At 36.4% G+C, this 23,433-nt stretch overlaps 1 protein-coding gene across 1 annotated transcript in view; it reads left to right on the forward strand.

The window, feature by feature from the left end:
- The first annotated feature begins 411 nt into the window (after positions 1–411).
- FANCC (FA complementation group C) overlaps positions 412–23,433 on the forward strand; it is a 187,599-nt gene continuing 164,577 nt past the window's right edge. The window contains exon 1 of the mRNA XM_051996897.1: positions 412–1,310. The gene's annotated coding sequence lies outside the window, so the exon portion shown is untranslated. The remainder of the gene's footprint in view (positions 1,311–23,433) is intronic.

A 23,433-nucleotide genomic window follows, 5' to 3' on the forward strand; every position in this document is an offset into this window, starting at 1 on the left:
ATTTAACTATTGTAATAAAGTGATTTCTCTGGAAGTAATCTAGCAACATCTAGGGTCTCTGGAAATTTGCAAAAGCAAAAAGGGGTTGCAGAGAGCCAAGTCCATTTTGTAGAATGTTTTTTTTTTTCCTCCTTATTTCAGGGGCTGCCAGTGGAGATAAACCTCTCTGTGCTTAAGGGGTGTTTTTTTTCTCAAAGTATACATGATGTCACAATGAATCCATTCTAGCATGGTATAAAGTACCAGTTTATACCGTTATTCTCAAATAATCAGCGTTTTCCTTCATACCAAAATGTTGCACCTAAGAGTTTTTCTGAAATCCTTTTACACTTTATATATTAAATTAAAACACACACACAAAGCAACCATAGAAAAAACACAAAGGGATAAGAAAGAGTATAGCAAGTAGGGTGAGCCAATGTCGCTGATAAAAACGTAAATTTATAGAAATGCTGCTTTCTATTTATCTAAATGGTTTAAACAGAGTAATGAACTAATTTGAATTTGAATCCAGCACTATCTGGAACCAATTTGAGGACACAAATCCCTAAACAAATAAAGATGTAAGGCTGCTTTGACCATATCCAGGAAAATTCATCTTCTGGGGTTGCCTTCCTTTCACTATTTTCTTTCCTTTTAAAGAGTCTCCAAGGGTTTTAAAGGAATGAACTTCCAGTATGTCCTTATTTCGTTTATATTTTGATGATATTGCTCAAAAGGGGGCACAAATCGGATACCCTAATAACCCTAAGGATTCTTTTCTTTCCTATCACTTTCTTCCCTGCTATTCACTTCACTTGTTCTTTGCATCTTAAAATGAGCCTCCAAGCATGCTACAAGCTTGGTTAAGCTTGTAGAAGAGTGGTCGGAGAGTGGGGATGCATCCTGCTTTTGAGAGATCTTCCTTAGAGAGGAAAAAATTCTGCGCGCTATTCTTTTTCTGTGGTGAGTTACTATTTGCTGGGGTCCCACTGGATCACGAGACTAGAATATAGGTCGCTCCCTTCTTTTCTCCACAATGTCTGGGGTGAGCCCAGCAAAAGGTAACCGATTCCATGATCACACTCAGCCACCTCCGCTACCGCCGTCGCCATCGTCCAGGCGCATGCGCCGCGCGCGCGCGCGCACACACGCATCCTAACTCCAGTTGATACGCCCAGAATCCCCTGCGAAGGCCTGAGAACGCGCGCGTCGCCGCGGCGGGAAAGTTCTGAAATTACGGAGGAGGCTCCCGGTGCCGGCTTCCTTCGGTCCCTCCCCCCTTTCCCCTCCCGCCCAACAGTTGGAGCTTCCCCGGAGACGACCACCCGGTAAGCAAGGGAGAGGGGTGGAAAGAGCTGAACTAAAGAAGTGCTGTTCTACGTTCCCACACATTCCCCTCTCCTCTGCATCCACAGCTGACCTCTGCAGGGGGTGGGGGAGGAGAGAGGTCACGCTCCTTACTTCGCGCCTCACCCTCCTTTCTCAGGCCAGCTACTTGACGGCGGGAGGGAGTGGGGTTGGGAAAGGAGAGACTAAGAGTGGCTCGCGCTGAGGGCGGGGCCAACCTGGAGAGGGGCGGGGCTGGCGTGGGGAGGGAGGCGCGTTCAGTCTGTTGGTTGGACCCCACTGGCTTTCTGTATAGGAGACGCGAGAGGATGAAGTGTCGGATGTATTTCCTTTTTATCCTCGAGATTTGTGAGAAGTGATCTACGTTTTTTTTTCCTTTTAAAAACTCTACCTTAAAAAAACTCCAGTGTACAGACATAAGGTACTACTGGGGGAAAATGTTTCTTCAGAGAGCAACAATTCCATTAATCATTAATTAAGCCTATGCCATGTGCAAGACACTCTAAATGCCAGTTAAATACCACGCTAAGTCTGTTGTGAAAACCCAAAGGACTTGAGGACTTGAACCTAAGGATTGCCCTTCAGAATTCTATTAAAACATGCTTTATAGGGTGCATGCTTCCCGGGAGTACAAAGATTGAGGAAAGATGAAATTGGAATTCAGTAGTCACTCATATTATTGCAGGGCACTTGGAGGGAAAAAAAAAAAATGTTCTTCCTCCTCCTCTCCCTAAAAAGATGATTTAAAATAGAATTAAGGAGAATCTGCGGAAATTCACCAGTGATGATTCATCTTCAGGTCTCTGCCACCAGCAAAATTCCTCGCCAGAACCTACACTACTGTTGGAAAGCTTCGCTAAAATCTTCATGGTTTAAGTTTGACCCGTGTTAGATTTTAATCCATTTTAATTGTTGTGGCTTGAGGGCAATTTTTTTTTTTGCCACCCAGCTGCAGCTGATTTTAGTCTTTAGTTCTTTGAACACTTTCTTAAAGAAGAAGGAAAGGAGGTTATATCTAATGGAATTTATAGCATGTGTTGGGTTCAATTCTATAATTTTGTGTGGAAAAATGTATTTAGTATGACTGTTCATGTAACCTAAACCAAATTGATGTTTCTAATGTATTTAAAAAGCCTGGAAGAGTGAGGTATTTACACATACCCGGGAGGAAGGAAAGAAGATTGCAAATGTACCACAAAAAATATCCAAGGAAGTACTTTAGAACGATCTTAAAATTTGTAATACTTTCCCCTCAAGAAAAATGTGGCTTATATAATATTTGCTTTCACAACAAATAAAGGGTTTACTTTTAAAATATATACTTAAATATTTTAAAATATTATACACAATAAAGCTTTTTTTTTTTTTTAAAGCACCTTACTACCTTGAGAAATGATTACTATGCCCCATGACAAAATTGACAATTATTGTTTTATTGGCTCAGGACCTGGAAGATATCTTCTGTGTCTATGCAGAACTATGTATATGTGTTTTTGAGGAAGAGGAGTTAAGATTCTCAAATATCAACATTTACCAGTATTGATTATACAATTTAATATTTATGAAAGGCAGCCTTGGCTAGTACAAAGCTGGATTATGTAGGCTTCAAAAGGAGCTACAAAAAAAAAAAAAAAATCTTGCATAAAATGGTTCCAAGTTGATGGGAATAAATTCTCAAGTTAGAAATTAGCAGAAAAGATGCTTTTATGATTTTTAGGCTAACATTTGTACATTCTTTATACTTATGGCTGCTAAATTAATGACAGATTTTTTAAAAGGGAGATAATTTCTGTATTGAAAACAATTTAAGAAGAAAAATTTTCAAATTATTTGAAAATGTTTGAATCAATACAACTGATTCTTAAGCACTTTATTAAACATTTATAATTTTTTTCATCCTCCACAAAAGTTTTGATTACAGTAATATCTTGGAAGTGATCCTGAATTGTTTTTGCTAGTGGACCACAGACTCTGGCAGGTCTTACTAAATTAAAAAGATTTGTGTACAGGCTTGGTGACTGTCTTTTCAGGACTAACATAACTAAGTTTGTGGAACTTATAAGATTAACCACAGCAACTCATGAAACTGGCAGCTGTTGTAATATATAATTTTTATTAGTAGTTAGAATACTCACTGTTAAAATCATAAATATTTGTAATTATTAAAAATACTTATAATCCATTCAGGCCTTGGTTTACATGGATAGGGGGCAATCTTCAGAGTGGGTCAGTAATTACAGTTTTTTTATTTGTTCCCTTGCCCAAGTTTTTCCTGAGAACAGAATTTGACTCAAGTCCAGTTCTCCACAACAAGCATTTGGGATAACAAAGCATTAAACATAGGACATGTTTTATTTCAACTGGCAGAAAACAGAGACCTCAGAGTTAAAACACAGCAACAGTTAAGAAAACAGCCTGAAGAACCCACCTGTCAGAAATCTATGAGTCTAGAAAATTTCAGACCTCCCCTGCATCCCATTGCTCATATTAACAAGAAAAAAATCAGTCATAAATTGGCAATTTTTACTAAATGCCTATTCTGTGCTTGGCATTATGCTTAGTGTGGGTCCTTAGGGAATACATTTTACAGGGAAAACAATATGTAAAGCTCTACATCTATATTAATATAGTTTTATTAAGAAGAGCTCTGACAGCTGAGGTGGGGAGCAACAAGGAGGAATCAAGAAAGGTTTCTTGTATAAAGTGGTGCAATAATTATGTTGAGTCTTGAAGGAAACCTTTGCAGGAGTAAAGAGAGGAAATCATACCTCTCACTGTGGAGGTACAGCCAGTGCAAAGGTATCTTGCAGCAGTTGGTCAATAGAGCTGGACTCTAGAGTATGCTGAGGGGGAGCAATAGGCAAGATTGGAAAGATAAGAAGGGACGATGTTATAATAGACATTACTTGTCAAATCCAGAAGTTTATGTTTGGTTCTAGAATTAATGGGGAGCTTCTAGAATTTATTGAAATGTGAGATAACTGTCAGAACCTGTATTTTAAGAAATCACTTTGACAGTTTTGGGGATCATGGTTTAAAGTAGAGAGAGATTTGCAGTAGCACAGATGAGAGATTTTTAAAGTTAATTTTTTTATATTTAATATTTTATTTTTCCCCGTTACACATAAAACAAATTTTTTACATTTGTTTTTAAAACTTTGAGTTCCAGATTCTCTTCCTTCCTCCTTACTCCCAGCCCCCATTAAAAAAACATATATGAAGTTATGCAAAGCATTTCCATAAAAATCATGCTGTGAAAGAAAACAAATCTCTCCGCCCCTAAAAAAAAAAAAAACAACTAAGAAAAATAAAATTTAAAAAAAAAAAAAGTATGCTTCAGTCTGTATTCAGACACAATCAGTTCTTTCTCTGGTATGGATAGTATTTTTCATCATAAGTCCTTCAGAGTAGCCATGGATCATTGTATTGCTGAGAATAGCAAAGTCATTCGCAGCTGATTATCCAACAAGATTGCTCTTATTTTGTACATTGTACATTTCATTTTGCTTGAGTTCATGGAGGTCTTCCTAGGTTTTTCTGAGAGCATTCTGCTCATCATTTCCAATAGAACAATAATATTCCATCATAATCACATGCCATAATTTATTTGGCCATTCTCCAATTAATGGGCATCCCCTCAGATTCCAGTTATTTGCCCTGAGAAGAGCGAGGCTATAAGTATTTTTGTACATACAAATCCTTTTTCTTTTCTTTTCTTTTTTTTTTTTTTTTTTAAATCTCCTTTGGGATTCATGCCTTATAGTAATAGTGTTAAGTCAAATGATATGCTTGATTTTATAGTCCTTTGGGCAAAGTTCCTATCTTGAGATTAATCATCAATTGGAGGATAATTTTTTTTAAAGTAAATTTGACTTTGTCCCTACACATTTAAGAAATGAGACCTTCATCAGAGAAACTTGCTTCAAAATTCTTTTCCCAATTACTATTGCTAATTGTATTTCTCCCTTATTTATTCTATTCTCTCTTCTTTGAGCCTGTCCCTTCTCAAAAGTGTTTTGGGCCACACTTGTGTTGAGGCAAGGAGTTTAACACCTGTCTAGTTTATAGTATCTGTCTCACAATTTATAAGTTTAATAATAATACCAAAATAGGCAACAAAGTAGTCACCTGGCCCAGATGAACTATAACCTCAGGAAATGAAATAACAGGCAGAGAAGATACAGAACAAGTGTTAGGGATTTTTAAAAACCTCAGAAAAGTCTTACAAGATTGGAGAAGGGCAAATAGGTTAATTTTCAAAAAATTAAAAAGATAAGTCTGCACGCAAAAGACAGTCTGAGCTAAACTCTTATAAAAATTCCAGAACAGATCACTAGAGATCACCCAACATCCAGAAAGGAAAAAACCTGATTAGGAAAACAAGTAGTTCATAATGTTCTACATTGTTTCCTATTCTTACAAGGGTACTTAAGCTTTCCAGGAGTCGTCTTTGGCATTCAAAGCTGATCCCTGTTGTTAATTATTGCTAACATGATTTTTAAAAAATTTAATTACCCAGAAATTATGTCTCTAGAACTTTTTAAATGTCACATCCTAAGGAATCACCTAGCCATCCTTGGAAGAGAAGGTATTTCTGGGGAAGGTAAATTACTCTGGTTAACATGTAATGAAGGGGAGGTGGGGGAAATCTGTTTCAATGAGTGCCTGGAGGAGTTTGATCAAGTCATTTACTTCCAAATCACCTCCAGCCTTGGGCAATAGAGTCACAGAATTTTTTCCCATCCAAACCTGAGTAGAACACATTGAGCTTCTCCAGCTGACTAGGGTCTAAGCATGATTGAGGAGAAAGTTAATCCAGTCTCATTATCAGTAATGTCTTTCAGATTCTAACTTGGTCTAGTAGAAATTTCCCAGAGGGATAAATCCTGTCTCCCCAATATTAGGATCTATTTAATAATCATTTTTCTCACCTATCACCAGGTATCATTCTCTATCCCAGGCAGAAGATCCATCCCTTTCTGTGAGTCTTTTTCTCCCATCATAGCTTTAAAAAGGCCTTTTTTTGTTGTTTTTGTAAGACTTGTTTTTATATTCATCATTTGTTACCTCACTTTACCAGCAGGTTCTTTCTCACTCTTTTTTTTTTTTTCCCTATGCTTTGGACATCTAATATCTATCCTGTATCCTATGGACAAAAGACCATAACTTTTAACTTGGAACCCACGTTGCCCCAATTGGTGAAGTGCCTCTCATGACCTACTATATTTGGACTGGCTATAGCTGTGCTTCAATCTACAATCTGGTCATCTTGTTGCCACTCCTCATTGCTGCTCTGTGTGCACCCTTTTTCCCCATCTGCTTTTCTCTCTTGCCTCCTTTTTCAGCTCTGAAACCCTAATCAAATCAACACAGCTAGTAAGTGTTTGAAGTTAGATTTACCTCAGGAACTCCATTGAGACACCAGGCTGTCCAATTAAATCCTTATAATAGACCTGTACTTGCTAGCTGATAATCATATACAATTAATATAATTATCAATTAATGGTTGATTAATTAATTTAGACTCAACCTAACAGCATTAACTAAAATAACTAACAAATTTAATTCTCTTCTTTTTAATTCACTAATACAATCATTAATATCCAATAAATCACAACGAACTGGACAAATGTAGATTAAATTGAGTAGGAGTATCAAAATTATCTTCATGGTATGGATTTCCTGATAAGCTTGAATCTATTGTTAAGTGCTCCTCAAAGAAAACCATTACTTTGGAGATCCCTAATCACTCTGTACCCTTTATTTTCTTGGCTCTACCTCAGAGCCAAAATGGGAAACTGAGCACTCAAATCCTGTGCTTCCTCCTAGGATCCCCAATACTCTATAGGAAAATAGTTCCTCAGAGGTGTGGGACTCTTATGGAATAAATCTCCTGTAAAAATCATCACCATAGAGGGGCAGCCTCTTTCAGTTTCTCAGAACACTCTTGATTGAGAAGCAGAGGATGGTATTTCACCCTTTGACTCCCTTATCCTACAGGACATGATAATTCCTTTCAAGTTCCCCTTTAACAGTCCTATTTTTTCTGTTTAAAAAAAAAAAAAAAGCCTACATTTAACCTGGATGGGAAGCCTGTATATCAATTTGAATAGGATCTCTGAGACATTAATGTTTATGTGATCCCAGGACATTCTGATCCTGTAGTCTCCAACCCCATCATCATAGTATCCTCAGTTCCTTCCTCAATTACTTGTTTTATGGTTATAGCTTTGTGCTCACTTTTTTTTTTTTTTTTTTTAAAGCATTTTGGTACATCCCAACTCCTAATTTCTTTTTGCCTTCACCCAGAAAAACTGAGAAAGGATCACATTGCCACAAGGATGTGTAGAAAGTCCTGTTCTGTTTTAAGGCATATTTGAACTCTTGTCACTTTGCTGGCAGAATCCATTCTTATCCAGCATGTGGATAACTATTGCTTGCTTCCTCTGATGAGACTACTTGTGTGTTTAAAAGTCTCCATTTGTTGAAGCAAATGGCAGAGAGAGGCCACAAGATCTCTAAAGGTAAATTGCAGAGATACAAGCATGAGGTTGAGTAGTTAGGCTTATTATTAAGTCATAACTCCAGATGGATTTCTCCAAAAAGGATTTCATCCCTCCAGATCCTTAGCCTCAAAAAAAATCAAGTGCCAAATACTTGCTGTTCTGTCAGCTATGAGCTATTGTAGGTGGTGTCCTGGATAGTGAAAATAGTGCCCTGCTTGAGTTGACAAAGAAGATTTCCTAATCTTTAAACCTCTGGCAGGATATAGGATTAAATCATCTGATTTGTGTTGGTAAAGAGGATGAAATTTTCTTCCTTATTAGGGAATACTGATTGTATCCACTGGTGTCTTTGCAAGGATAGCTAAGGGTACAGAGATTTACAGTTTTCTTTTAATTAAAATAATTTATAGGGAAATCGAACTTTTAAACTTAACTAAGACAAGAAGGCTTAAGCTTATGAACTTGACTTGGAAACTTGACTTAAGCAATTGTACAAAATGTTGATTGGTTCAAAAAAGAATTATTTACAAAAAGGAATCAATTTAGTTTTCTCAGAATATATTGATAAAGAAATTGAACAAGTGGCTCATTCTTATAGCTTCATTTATATAAATGCTTGAGTCCATGATAGTGATTCAAAATCAAATTTTTCCATTAGAAAGTATAGGAAAATTTTCCTTATAAAACTTGAACTTTATTTGATCTCTGTAGATATGCAGTGAAACGAAGGAATCTAATAAAACTTTGTAGGTTACAAAAAATTGAGCAAATACCAGATACCCCCCCCCCAAAAAATGTGATTAAGTAGTTAAAATTACACACTCAACACATTATCTTTAAAAAATTAACATGACATATCTTTGTACTATAAATATAAACTCCAAAACATCATTGAGAAATCAATAAATTGTAATGAAATTAAGAGCTTCCTTACTGACATGCATGTTACCCACAATTTCCCAGACTTAATACTCCATAAAGCTTTAAGAACAATCTCCAAACTACACAGAATGAAAAGCTTTCCAAATATATAGACCTATAAGAACAAATTAAAACCATAAGGGAACAGCATCTCTGTCATTTTATCTGCTGAATTGTTTAGAAGATACTTTCAGTTTAGTGAATCTAGAGAAGACTATTTGACTTTTCAGTATTCTTTTTCAGTTACAAAAAGCAATAATTTTATCTAGTTACATAATAATTCTTAATTTCAATTCCAAATTTTTTTTTCTTCCTTCTCCCTAAACGATTTAAGAGCAAACAAGTACAAAACCTATTACAAATTTTAAGTTTTTCTAACCAGGTTTCTGTATAGCAGTGTTCTTGGAGGAAAAAGAAAAAAGAAAATTGGGAAAAAAAAGTTTCATTATGCAGATTGTTCCCTGTTTGGAGGTGATTATATTATGAGTCCTTTAGAATTATGGTGAGTTGTGTTGATCAGTTACTAAATTGTCCATAGTTATCTTTATAATACTATTTTTTCTATGTAAATTTTTTTTTTCTGGTTCTACTTACTATACTTTGCATCAAGTCATATAAGTCTTCCTAGGTATTTCTAAAACCATCTCCTCCTTCATTTCTTACAGTAGTAGTCTATTACATTCATATGCCATAATTTGTTCAGCCATTCCCCAATTAATGGACATCCCATTAGTTTCTTCCTTATTTTTTAATAACTTTTTATTGATAGTACATATGCATGGGTAATTTTTTACAACATTATCCCTTGCACTCACTTCTGTACCAACTTTTCCCTTCACTACTTCCACCGCCTCCCCTAGAAGACAGGCAGTCTTATACATGTTAAATATGTTATAGTATATCCTAGATATAATATATGTGTGCAGAATCGAACAGTTCTCTTGTTGCACAGGAAGAATTGGATTCAGAAGGTAAAAGGCAAAAATAACCTGAGAAGAAAAACAAAATGCAAAGAGGTTCACATTCATTTCCCAGTGTTCCTTCTCTGGGTGTAGCTGATTCTGTCCATCATTTATCAATTGAAATGGAGTTGGATCTCTTTGTCAAAGGAATCCACTTCCATCAGAATACATCCTCATATGGTATCGTTGTTGAAGTGTATAATGATCTCCTGGTTCTGCTCATTTCACTCAGCATCAGTTCATGTAAGTCTTTCCAAGCCTCTCTGTGTTCATCCTGCTGGTCATTTCTTACAGAACAATAATATTCCATAACGTTCATATACCACAATTTACCCAACCATTCTCCAATTGATGGGCATCCATTCATTTTCCAGTTTCTAACCACTACAAACAGGGCTACCACAAACATTTTGGCACATATAGGTCCCTTTCCCTTCTTTAGTATTTCTTTGGGATATAAGCCCAATAGTAGCACTTCTGAATCAAAGGGTATGCACAGTTTGATAACTTTTTGGGCATAATTCCAGATTACTCTCCAGAATGGTTGGATTCGTTCACAACTCCACCAACAATGCATCAGTGTCCCAGTTTTCCCACATCCCCTCTAACATTCGATATTATTTTTTCCTGTCATCTTAGCCAATCTGACAGGTGGGTAGTGGTATCTCAGAGTTGTCTTTTTAATTTGATATAATCAAAATTTTCTATTTTGTGATCAGTAATCGTCTCTAGTTCATCTTTGGTCACAAATTTCTTTCTCCTCCACAAGTCTGAGAGATATACTATCCTATGTTCCTCTAATTTATTTATAATCTAGTTCTTTATGCCTAAATTATGGACCCATTTTGATCTTTTCTTGGTATACGGTGTTAAGTGTGGGTCAATGCCTAATTTCTGTCATTCTACTTTCCAGTTATCCCAACTGTTTTTATCAAATAATGAATTCTTATCACAAAAGTTAGGATCTTTGGGTTTGTCAAACACTAGATTGCTATATTTGACTATTCTGTCTTGTGAACCTAACCTGTTCCACTGAACAACTAATCTATTTCTTAGCTAATACCAAATGGTTTTGGTGACTGCTGCTTTATAATATAATTTTAGCTCAGGTACAGCTAGGCCACTTTCATTTGATTTATTTTTCATTAATTCCCTTGAGAAATGTACACCATTACCAAGCGGAGTGAATTGTAAGGGAATTCAGTAAAGAAATAGAACCAAGAAGAGTCATTTTATCTAGCTTCTATCATCGATATGCTAATTCTGTGGTTCAAGGGATAGGGAATCTATCATTGGTATGGTAATTTCCAAATGAATTAAGGGTGATCTCTTTTGATAAAGTATTTCATACCATTGTTGTAGAGAAAAGGGAGGAAAGTGTGTATGATAATACAGTCAGATTCAATGGAATAGAAGCCTCCCAAAGTCAGGGGAACTTCCAATTATTTGTTCATCCTGAATACCATTAGCTAGCTGATTCTGACACTCAGTACCCCTCTGAATGCTGCTTCTGCCATCATGCCTCCCCTCTTCAGTCTGGATCTCTACTGGGCCCTGTCCCTATAGCTCTATGCCCTTTGTTAGCCTGAAACAACTCCAGAAGATGAGACCTCCTGTTCCTTTCTCCCAAATAAATTTGGAGGTGATTACTTAAAGAAGGAAAATGATGCAATGTGATTTTGTGGTCCCTTGAACTTGGGAGACTAATGTTCTATGAGTCAGTGGTCCTCAGGGACTTCTGTTGTAATGGGTCAGTGGTCCTGGGTCTTCTGGCTGTGGAGTCTGCCTCAGAAAACTCCCATTCTATCTGATCCTGACCACTCCTTGGCCAGATAGCTTCTGGCCTCAGTAAATCCACAGATCAAACTTCTGGGATAATAGTGAATAAGACTATTTCTCAATTCATTGCTGACTGATGATTTTGTCAGTGATAATCAAATTTCTGAGACCACATTCAATTTATCTGGAGATTACTTCCTTGCCTTACCCTCGAGTCATAGAATTAGCATATCTGTGCTTGAAAGCGGTATAAGTGTATCTCCTTGCTTCAGTTTCTTTACTGAATTTCCTTATAATTCAGTTTGCTTTTGTTAAATTGCAATAAGCTTTGCCCTTTGACTAGGAGATGAGTTCAAGCCTACAAATTCTTTTGAGACACCCCGTGACACCAGTCTGGGACTTTTGGGGTTCCCCCTTCCCAACTTCAACAGAAATTTTACTAAAATAGATTGCAAGGGATTAAGAAGAGATAAGATAATAAATCATATCATTTAAATAAGTAGACTTTTTCAAATAAGAGGCTTTGGAGGGGTTATTTTTAAGATTAGATGGGTGGGGGTGAGAGATATTTCCATGCTATAAAAACCACTACAGACAAAATTGAATTACCTTTTAGCTTAATTACAGTTGCACAATGTTAAAGCATAGCTCATCATAAAAGTGCTTTGTGGACTAGATCTAACCCGCCCAGATCTAGTCTTAAATGTCATGAATGTAGACCCCAGATTTTGCTTTTGATCTTCATATTTTTCCTATATAGTTCACTGTAAATCAAACCATAATTCCTCTTGGTTTCATTACCTTTGATCATTTTGCTCAGTTAAGATACTTTTTCAGAAATCATAGGAAGTGGGTGGCATGATATAATAGAAAAAAAGACCTGGCTTGGGGTTCAGGGAATCCTAATTTAAATCTGGTACTTTGTACTAGTGTGACTTTGTACAAATCCCTAAATTTTTATGTGCCTCAGTTAGCTCATTTATAAAAGGAAGGAGTTGGTTTCTATGGTCCCTTCTTGCTCCAAATTTACGATACCTATGTTGTAGTTCCTGGGGTTTTTCCTCTCAGTATTTAAATCTATCCTAAAGTTCTTTTCTTCCCCTTCCCCCTGCCCCCAGCATGATTAATATTTAACTAAATATTATTTTTTATTTAGGCCATTCTATGAATTTTATTTCCCTTGAAGCTTTCATTATTGCAGCTTGTAGAGTTTGATATTATTAAAATATTATTTATTAAGGATATAGTTTCTTTATTTTAAAAAAAAAAATTTACAAGAGCCAGAAAAACTTAAGGACAGATCATGACTAATCTTGTTTCCTTAAAAAAATTAATTAAAAAAACAAAAAACAAGTAAGGATTAGTAGACTACTAGATGAGGGAAATGCTGTGGATATAGTTGGATCTAAGCAAATCTTTTGATAAAGTATTTCATACCATTGTTGTAGAGAAAAGGGAGGAAAGTGTGTGTGATAATACAGTCAGATTCAAGCCTGATTGCATGATCAGACTCAAAGATGTGTTAATGGTTCAGTGTCATTGTAGCTAGATGTCAGGGATGTGTACTTGTCTTTGTAATGTTTAAATGACAGCTAGAATAAAGTTATCAATTGCATGAGAAGAAGGGCTAACATTCTGGGTGACAGAACTGAAAAAGATTTTAATAGTCTAGAACACTGAGATGAATATAAGATTAAATTCAATAGGAATAATTGTAAAGTCATGCAATTCATTAAAAAAAAATCCAAAATATAAGATGAGGGAGGCATGGGTAAATGATAATTGCCTGTTCAATCTAAATCCAGCAGTGTTCCTATGGCAGGCAATTAAAGCTAATTGATTTTGAGCTTTATTAGGAGACACTTTCAGGAACAGAGAAGTAATAATCCCATTATATTCAATACTTCTCAGATCTCATTTAAGGTAAATTGTTCACTTAGAGAATTATCATTTAGGAAGAATGTTGATAGATTAGAAAAGGTCCAGAGAAGAGTAATCAACGTGGTGCAAGTACTTGAGTCCAAGATTTAGGAAGTTAGGTTGAAGAAATTAGGCACTGGAAGAAAAAATTACTCAAAGGGGAAAGAAAATCTGTGTTTCAATATATGAAAGCCTGTCACATAGAGATTAGTCCGTTCTACTTGGCTCTAGGAGGCAAAACCAGGAGCTGTGGATAGAAGTAGGAAAAGGTTAAGTTTGATTTGGAGGTCAGAGAAAGCTTCCTAACAATTAGAGCCATCCCAAAGTGGAATTGGATAACCTGAGATGTCACAGTTATTTCTTGGTGATCTTTAAGTAGAGACTTCATGATCACTTTTGGGGGTATGATACAGTCATGATTCCTCTTGTGTATGGCTTGAACTAGGTGGCCAGTCTTCCCAGTCTTCAATGCTGTGATTCAGGTTCCTGTGTTCAAAATCTTGCTGTTTTCTTTGACATTTAATTTTCCCTCAACTCAAGTTGGTTGATAAATCCTATAGATTTTATCTCCTTACACCATCTCTCAACTCATCTTTGTTTCCATTGCTCCCACCCTAATGTAATCCTTTGAGACTTCCTTCCTGGATTATAATTATAGCTTCATAGTGCGCCTTTTTGGTCTCTGCTCAAAACTTAACCTGGCATTCAAGATCCTCAAATATCTGGGGCAAATTCACTTTGCCAGTTTTATTTCTTAATATTCCCAACTGTGCATTTTATGTTTTAACATAACATAACTTTTACAGAAGACTTATAATACTCCATGAATTTCATATTTTCTCTCCTACTTTCCCACCATAATATTCCTGGTACCTGAAAACTTACACATTTTAAGACCCACTCAGGCAACAATTCTTCCATCAACTCCCACTTATCGTTTAATCATTTTTAATAATGTCTGATTCTTTGGGACCCCATTTGGCATTTTCTTGGTAGAGATATAGGAGTGGTTTTCTTCCTCTTCCCCTCCATTATAAAAGCTTTTTCTTGCCTCTTTTATGGAAGATAATGTACATCATTTCACCTCTCCCTTTCTCTCAATACATTCCCCTCTCACCCCTTAATTTCATTTAAAAAAAAAGATTATTCTTTTATATTCATCTTACACATGTACCCTTTGTCTATATATATTCCTTTTGTCATTATAATGAGAAAGTTCTTATAAGTTACAAATATCATCTTCCCATGTAGAAATGTAAACAGATAAATCTTGTTAAATCCTTTATGATTTCCTTTTTCTGAATACTTTCTTATGCTTCTTCTGAGTCCTTTATTTGACAGATTTTCTATTCAGTTCTAGTCTGTTCATCATGAATGTTTGAAAGTCCTTTATTTCATTGACTATCTATCTTTTCCTCTGAAGGATTATACTCAGTTTTGCCAGATAGGCAATTCTTGGTTATAATTCTAGTTTTAATGTTCTCTGGAATATTATATTCCAAACCTTCTGATCTTGTGTTATCCTGACTGTGGCTCCATTCCATTTGAATTGTTTGTTTCTGGATGCTTGCAGTATTATCTCCTTATCCTGAGAGAAAATTATTTCTCCTGGATCTATTTTCCAGGTCAATTATTTTTCCAGTGACATATTTCACATTTCCTTCCTATTTTCATTTTTTTGATTTTGTTTTATTGAATCTTGATTTCTTGTAAAGTCATTAGCTTCCATTTGCTTAATTCTAATTTAAAAAAAAATTACTTCCCTCAATGAGCTTTTATACCTCCTTTTCCCTTTTTAAGGCATTCTTCTCATTAGATTTTTAAAATTTCCTTTTGTATCACTCATTTTTCTTCTCAATTTTTCCTCTACCTCTCTCAAACTTAATTTTCAAAATCCCTTTTGATTTTTTACATTGGGCTTGAGGCCAATTTCTGTTTTTCTTGGAGGCTTTGGAAATGGGAGCTTTGACTTTGTAATCTTCTGAGTGTGTGTGTGTGTGTGTGTGTGTGTGTGTGTGTTTGATCTTCCTTTTCCCCATAGTAACTTTCTATGATCAGAATCTTTTTCTGTTGTTTGCTCATTTTCCCAGCCTATTATTTAGCTTTAACTTTTTGTTAAAATACAGCTCTGTGTGAAGGGTATAATATCCCAAGCTTCAGGGGTTCAGCTTTTTTCAGAGATCCTTTTGGGAATCTGTACTGGGAGCCTATATTGCTACCCAGATCTGAATATGGGCAAAGCAATACAATTCTAATAAAGATGCTTTCAGTGAATCTCCAGAGAATGAGCTTACATACTAGTATTACCCCCCCCCCAAAAAAAAGAGTTATTTTATCCATTTTGCAATAGACTGTGGAACATTACATATGAAATTATATGTATGATAGTGACTTTCCTCGACCCTATTAACAAAGATGAAAATATTTTCATCCAAGTAGTAATAATATTGACATTTGAGAAGTAGACTAGCATAGTGAGTAGAAGGCTCATGTGTAGTAAAGGTTGTTTCTACTGTGAGATTATCTTCCTTTTCAGATCTCACTCTCCCTTCTAACTGACATTTATAGAGTGCTTTAGGCAGATTTTTTTTTTTGCATGTATTATCTCAGTTGAGTCCCTTAGACAAAGTTGTAGTGCTATTAGAAAAGGTACATGTTGGGGCAGGTAGGTGGCACAGTGGATAGAGCATCAGTTCTGAAGTCAGGAGGACCTGAGTTCAAATCTGGTTTTATAATAAAATTTTCTTCATTGTAATATAGTTGGAACACTATGAGACTTGAAGTCAAAAGACCTGATTTTGAATCCAAGCTTCCTTGTTTACTAGCTATGTGGTTCTAGGCAAATCACAACCTAGAGGAGCTTCATAGGCTCTTGATTTTTATGATGATGCTCTCTCTCCTGTTATCTCTCCCATGTATCTTACTTTTCTTCCTAATTTTTTTCTTAAATCTTCATACAGTGATTCCCAGTAACAGTGGGTGTCACTATGGACATTCTACAAGACTGTTTTAGGCCTATTATATTCTATCTTCGTTGGCAGTCTCATCAGTTCCTATGGATTGATTTATCATCTCTATGCAGTTAATTCTCTTATTTATTCGCTTGGCCTAACCTCTTCTTCTGACCTTGTATCACCAACTGCTTGTTGGACATTTTAAGTTAGATGTCTCATAGATATTGCAAAATTAATGAATCCAAACAGACCTTATTTTTTCTCCATGTGATAGTATTTTATTTTTTTCAGTTACATGTATAGTTTTCAAGATTTACTGTTATAAGATTTTTAGTTTCAAATTTTTCTCCCTTTCTCCTCTTCCTCAAGTTAGCAAGCAATCTGATATAGGTTATACATGAATAATCATATTAATCATATTTCCTCTTTATTTTGTGAAAGAAGAATCAGAACAAAATGGGAAAAAAAAGCTAAAATAGTATGCTTCAAACTGCATTCGGATTCCATAGCTCTTTCCCTGGATATGGATATTTTCCTCCATGAGTCTGTTGAAATTGTCTTTTATCATTGTGTTGTGGAGAAGAGCTAAGTCTGTGATAGTTGATCATCTTACAATGTTACTACTACTGTGTACAATGTTTTCCTGGTTCTGCTTACTTTATTCAACTTCAGTTCATGTAAGTCTTTCTAGGTTTTTCTGAAATCCTGCCTGCCTATCATTTCTTATAGCACATTGTTTTTCATTACATTCATATATCACAACTTGTTCAGCCATTCCCCAATTGAGGGGCATCCCCTCTTTTTCTACTTCTTTGCCACTACAAAGAGATGCTTTAAATATTTTTGTAAATGTGGGTCCTTTTCCCTGTTTTTTTGGTGATCTCTTTGGGATATACTCCTAGTAGTGATATTGTTGGATCAAAGGGTATGCAGTGTTTTATAATCCTTTGGACATAGTTCCAAATCACTCTTCAGAATGCTTGAATCGATTCACAACTCTACCAATAATGCATTACTATTCCAATTTTCCCACATTTTTTCTAACATGAATCATTTTCCTTTTCTGTTATATTAGCTAGTCTGAAAGGTATGAGGTAGTACCTCAGAGTTGTTTTGTTTTGCATTTATCTAATCAGTAATAATTTAGAGCACTTTTTTGTAATTTCTTCATCTGAAAACTGCCCATTTATCCATTTATATGGATATATGACTGGTTATCAGTTTGACTATTTTCTGTATGCTTTTTTCTTTTTTAAGAAATGAGGTCTTTATTGTATAGAAACACTGACTATAAAAATTGTTTTAAAGATTTCAGCTTTCCTTCTAATCATCATTGTATTGTGCAAAAATTTTAAAATTTAATGTTATCAAAATAATACATGTCATAATATTCTCTATTCCTTGTTTAATTATAAATTCTTCCTTTCTCCATAGATCTGACGGGAAATATTCCTTGCTTTCCTAATATGTTTATGGTATCACTTTTTATATCTAAATCATGTACGCATTTTGACATTTTCTAGATACATGGCGTGAGATATTTGTCTGTATACAGATCTAGAAAATGTCAAAATGCGTACATGATTTAGATATAAAAAGTGATACCATAAACATATTAGGAAAGCAATTAATATAGAGAGAAAGAATTGGAGAAAGAATGGCCCCTGCCCACTCTTTGTGCAAGCATATATATTAGTAGAGTATGGTCCAGTTACTATTTAGCCTCACGTGCTTGGGACCTCAGTGCATCAACTCGAGCATTACATAATATGTTGTCTGTCATTCCATATTTCTATCTTGCAACTCGAAATCCTGTTGTTCTTCCACTCTGTGTCCCCCAGTTGGCCACTTATTTCTTTCCAGGCCATGGCCCCTGCATTAAATTTACTTTTCTCCCTTCTCCTTGTTGAATTAGTTCAATTATACACTGCCCCTCTCTCTCCCTTGCCCCCTTATATTTTCTGAATTTGTCTTGCAAAAAAATCATGCAGCCATTCTGACTGGGTCCTTTTCAAATTGATGGTATATAACCTTAACTGGACCCTTGATTGCTTCAAAGCAGTCCTTTTCCATCTCCTTAAATAACTCATTATCTCACTCATTGTAGCAGTCTTTATTTAATCCGTCACCTAAATCTCCCATGGTTTCTCCTTTTCTCTCCTCTATTGAGAACTTGGCCTCATTTTACTGAAAGCATTGAAGCTATTTGTTTAGAGATCCCCCTTTTCTTTTCCCATTCTTCTTCCTCTTATATGACTTCTATTAATTCTTCCTTCATCACTATCTCACATAATGAGGTGGCCTTTTTCATTATCAAGACAAATCATTCTACATGTACAAGTGTTTCTATTCCATTGCAAAAGATTGACATCTCTTCTCAATCACTTATCTTCACTCTCTTCCTTGCTGACTACTTCCCTGATGTTTACAAACATCTTCAAGAAACCCCTCATTTGGGCTTTTCATCCCTATTAACTATCATCCCCTCTCTCTCCAATAGATATTGGAGATACATATATCTTTTGTAGCTAAATCCTCTTGAGAAAACGTTCTAAAATAGGTGTTTCCACTTCCTTTCTTCTTACTACCTTTTAACTCTCTACAATTTGGTTTTCAGATATTATTATTCAGCTAAAACTGGTCCCTCCAAAAAAACTGGCATTTAAGCATTTATTAAGTACCTACTGTATTCCAGGCATTGTGCTAAGCTATTTATAAATATTATCTCATTTGATCCTCACAATAACATTATGAAGTAGATCCTGTTATCACTCCCATTTAATAGATAAGGAAGCCAAGAGAGATAATATTTAAGTGACTTGCCTAGGTTCACATGGCAGTGAGGGTCTAAGGCCAATTTTGAACTCAATTTCCAGATCCTAAGCTCAGGACTTTATTGTGCTACTAAGCTACCAGGTTACTAACTTAATGGCCAAATTCAACAGCCTTTACTTAGTTTTCAAATTTCTTGGCTTCTCTATACCCTTTGACACTCAATCACCATCTTCCTTGATTCTCTTCTTTTAGCTAGGTTTTCAGGACACTACTTTCTCCTGGTTCATCCATCTGATTACTCCTTCTCAATTTCATTTGCTGAATCTTCATCCAGGTTAGACCTGCTTCCTGTGAGTGTCACATAGAGTATATCCTGAATCCTCTCTCTCTTCTTCTGTACTCTTTCACTTGGTAATCTCATCAGTTCCCATGGATTCAATTATCATCTCTGTGGTGATGTTCTCAAATCGTTGGATCCAACTTCAGCCTTCCTACTTACCTTAAGTCTCACATCTACAATTACATTTTGAACATCTCAAAATGGCTGTCCTATAAATATCTTACACTCAATGTGTCCAAAACTTTACTCATTATCTTTTTTTCAAGCACTCCTCTGTTCCTAATTTCTCTTTTCACTGCTGAAGGTACCACTGTCCTCCCAGTTCCTTTGGCTGGTAACTTATATGCCATTCTTTTCTCTCATTCTCTCACTTCCATATCCAATCTGTTGTCAAAGATTTTACCTTTATAACATCTCTAGTATCAGCCCCCTTCTTTGTTCTGATATTCTTTCTTACTTGGGCTATTGCAGTAGCCTGTTGTTTATTCTGCCTGCCACAAATCTCTCCCCATTCTAGTACATATTCCCAAATCTCCGGTCTGAACTCTGTACTCCTCAGCCTTTTCAGTAAACTTTCATGTCTTCCTATTAACCTCCAGGATTAACTATAAAATCCTGTGTTTGACATTCAAAGCCTTTAATTATATTTGCTTTCCAATCTTCATATACTTTAAAATTATAAATTGTTAGTCAATGTTGTAAGAATAAATGTCATAATTAATCCAGTTTGCATTAATGATAATTATACTTATTATAGATTTATAGGATTGGTTTATATTTTATTTGTTAGATCTGCTCTAAGGATTTATATGAACTTGTATTAGAAATTTGCTATAAGTAAAACTATGAATGAACTATGCCCAAAAAACTACACTTCCCTTGCCTTATTCACTGTCATGAATTGTCCTTTGTTAAAGTCCATAAGAAGTCATAGAAGCTGTGAAAACCTGTGAATGCCCAGAAGGCATTCACTATTCTTGTGAATATCCTTGTTAATGCCCACTCTGCATTCACTGTTGCCAGTCTCTCCTAATTCCCAAGTCCTCAGAGAAATCTCTGGTCACTGTCTTTTGCAGTGCTTAAACCAATTTTACCAAGCTGTCTGATGTCTTCAGAGATCTCTGGCCATCATTTCATAGAATGATGGTTTAAATACACGATAGCGCGCTCATGTGCTGCTCAAGCTCTTTTATTCATATGTTCACATCTTGCCTTAGCTGACCTCCTGCTTACTCCTAGTGAACTCCTGATCAAAGAGAGCTACTTCCTTGTCCCCACAGCTTAAATAGGGTCTATGAAGTCATATGCACAGCCAATCAAGAGAAGGAGCCTCCTATTAATGATGCAATCTCAATGCAACCAGAGTTCCCGTCTATGAGGCAGTCCCTGTTTATTCACAGAAATCACTTCTGGGGGTTTCAAGCTTCAGAGCCTCTTTTACTTCCTGGTTGCACAATGCCTGACTCCCCCTCCGACCCTAACAAAATCCCCCCAGAATACTGCAGACACTGTGAAAACCCCTAAATAATGCTTATAGAGGCCTGGCAGAAGGTAGACATTCTCTTTAGTCAATCAGGTATTCTCCCCCACTTCTGAAATTGACTAATTATATGTCGAAAACCCTTTTTGGTGACTTTTCAAGGTCTATAAACCCCTCAAGTCTGTAAGTAGAGGAATGACTATAAGGAATGTCTTAGTTCTAAGTACTTTGTACCAGTTTCCATAAGAAACTTATCATGATTGGTACTTAGGCTCAGTTGCCTTTTATTATTGTAATCCACATGCTGGAAGTCAACTGAATTCTTTTTAATACTTTCAAGCCTAACCTGAATCTCAGTACCACTCCTATTCCCTAGAAATTCTCAAAGAATCTCAGAATTGGTAGGCATCTCAATGGTCAACTAACCCTTATCCCCTCTGCAGTATTTCATAATATTTGTGCTGTATACTCTCATGACTTAACTATAAAGAGAGTAGTCAGAACTCCTTTTCAGTCCACTCAGCAGAATGAATTGTATGCAATCATTCTAGCTCTTATTATCTAGGAGACATAAATATAATATCTGATTCAGCCTATTCAGTAGGTGTGGTACAAAGAATTGCCACAGCCCAGATAAAATTTGCATCCTCTAATATATATTAGCTCTTTAAGAAACTTCAAGAGCAAGTAAGAAAGCATCCAGGTAAGATTTATATTTTGCATGTCCACTCTCATAGTGGACTTCCAGGTCCCATTTTTGATGGTAATTCAAAGGCAGATAGCCTTCTGACTATATTGGTCAATACTCCTTTATTCCAAGAAGCCCAGGTATCTCATTCTAAATACCATCAGGCTGCTTGAGCTTTACGTTTACAATTTGGGATAACAAGAGAGGAAGCTAGGAGCATAGTAAAAGCCTGTACGGCTTGCCTTCCTTTCCATGCTCCTACACTGCCTCCAGGGAAGAACCCTTCGTGGTTTGAGACCCAATGAAATCTGGCAAATGGATGTGACCCATGATAAATCTTTCGGTCGTCTGTCTTTTATCCACATGGTGGTAGACACCTTTTCAGGACTCCCTTTTGCAATACCAGCAGCAAAAGAGACAGCCCGAATGGTCACTGAATTCCTCATGCAAGCATTTGCCATTATGGGTGTGCCACAAGCAATAAAAACAGACAACGTCTTGCATATAGTTCCAAACATTTTGCACACTTTTGTGCACAGTATAAGATTTTACACACCACTGGCATACCTTTTAATCCTCAACAACAGGCAGTAATATAGAGGAGAAACAGAGACATTAAGATGTTCCTCCAAAAACAAAAAAAAGAGGGAGCCACAGGTAACCCTAAAGAACTACTAAATCTAACCCTTTATACTATTAACTTCTTGATTTTTGACGAAGATGCACTGGCTCCGGCAGACAGGTTTTATAACCCACTGGAAGGGCAGTGTCCAGTGCGAGCAGCTCCACTATCTTTAGATAATCGCCAGGTGATGTGGAGAGATCCAGAAAGTGGTGAATGGAAGGGACCAGATAGGCTAACTGCTTGGGGGAGGGGGTTTGCTTGTATCTCTACAGGTAGAGAAGGAATCAGATGGGTGCCAATGAGCCATATTCACCTTGTCCATCGCAGAGAGACGGAGCAGATGCTTGAAAGGAAGGAGAAGACCCAAGAAACATCGGGTGGTTCTGTTGCTGATTGTGCTCACCATTGAAAGAGTGTGGCAGTTATGGCATTTGACTCATGGACATAGAAAATTGTTGAACTTCAAAACCCTCAGGAATCATTGGATTCTCTGAGAAATGCTAAGACTGTTACAGGACTTCAAAATCTGCTAGAATCTTTGGATTTCCTAACACATAAAAAGACTTTTGCAGGACTTCAAAAACTTGGGGGGATTATTGGATTCCCTGACATGTGAAGCAATGGACAATAGATTGGTTTTGGACTATCTCTTGGCTGCTGAAGAAGGCATATGTGTGACTGTTGTTTTCATACTCTCCTAGGACTTCTGGCAATCTTTTACAACACCATGTTGATTTATATTGTTTGTTATACAGTTACTTGCGTGTACAATTCATGTTTGTTACACCACATCAGGCCTGCACTGACTGTGGGGAGAGTCATCACTAATAACTTCTGCGTTATTGCTATGTGCTTGTGTAATACCTCCCATGCTGATGGGTTTGTGTATAATAAGACCCAGAATAAGCCCAGAAACCCGTTAGCAACCCCCACTTCCCTTTGGTGCTTTTCATCTCCTTTCCTGAGATGTCAGGGAGGGCGTGATTATCTCCTTTTTAGTGCTTTCACCTCCCTTCCTGAGAAGTCGGGGGGGGGGGGAGGTCGTGATCACCTCCTTTTTGGTGCTTTCACCTCCTTTCCTGAGAAGTCAGGGAGGGTGTGATCACCTCCCCTTGGATGCTCTGACTTCCTTGAGGAGTCAAGGATGGCATGAC

This window comes from Antechinus flavipes, chromosome 1 (assembly GCF_016432865.1).
Source record: "Antechinus flavipes isolate AdamAnt ecotype Samford, QLD, Australia chromosome 1, AdamAnt_v2, whole genome shotgun sequence".
Lineage (NCBI taxonomy): Eukaryota > Metazoa > Chordata > Mammalia > Dasyuromorphia > Dasyuridae > Antechinus > Antechinus flavipes.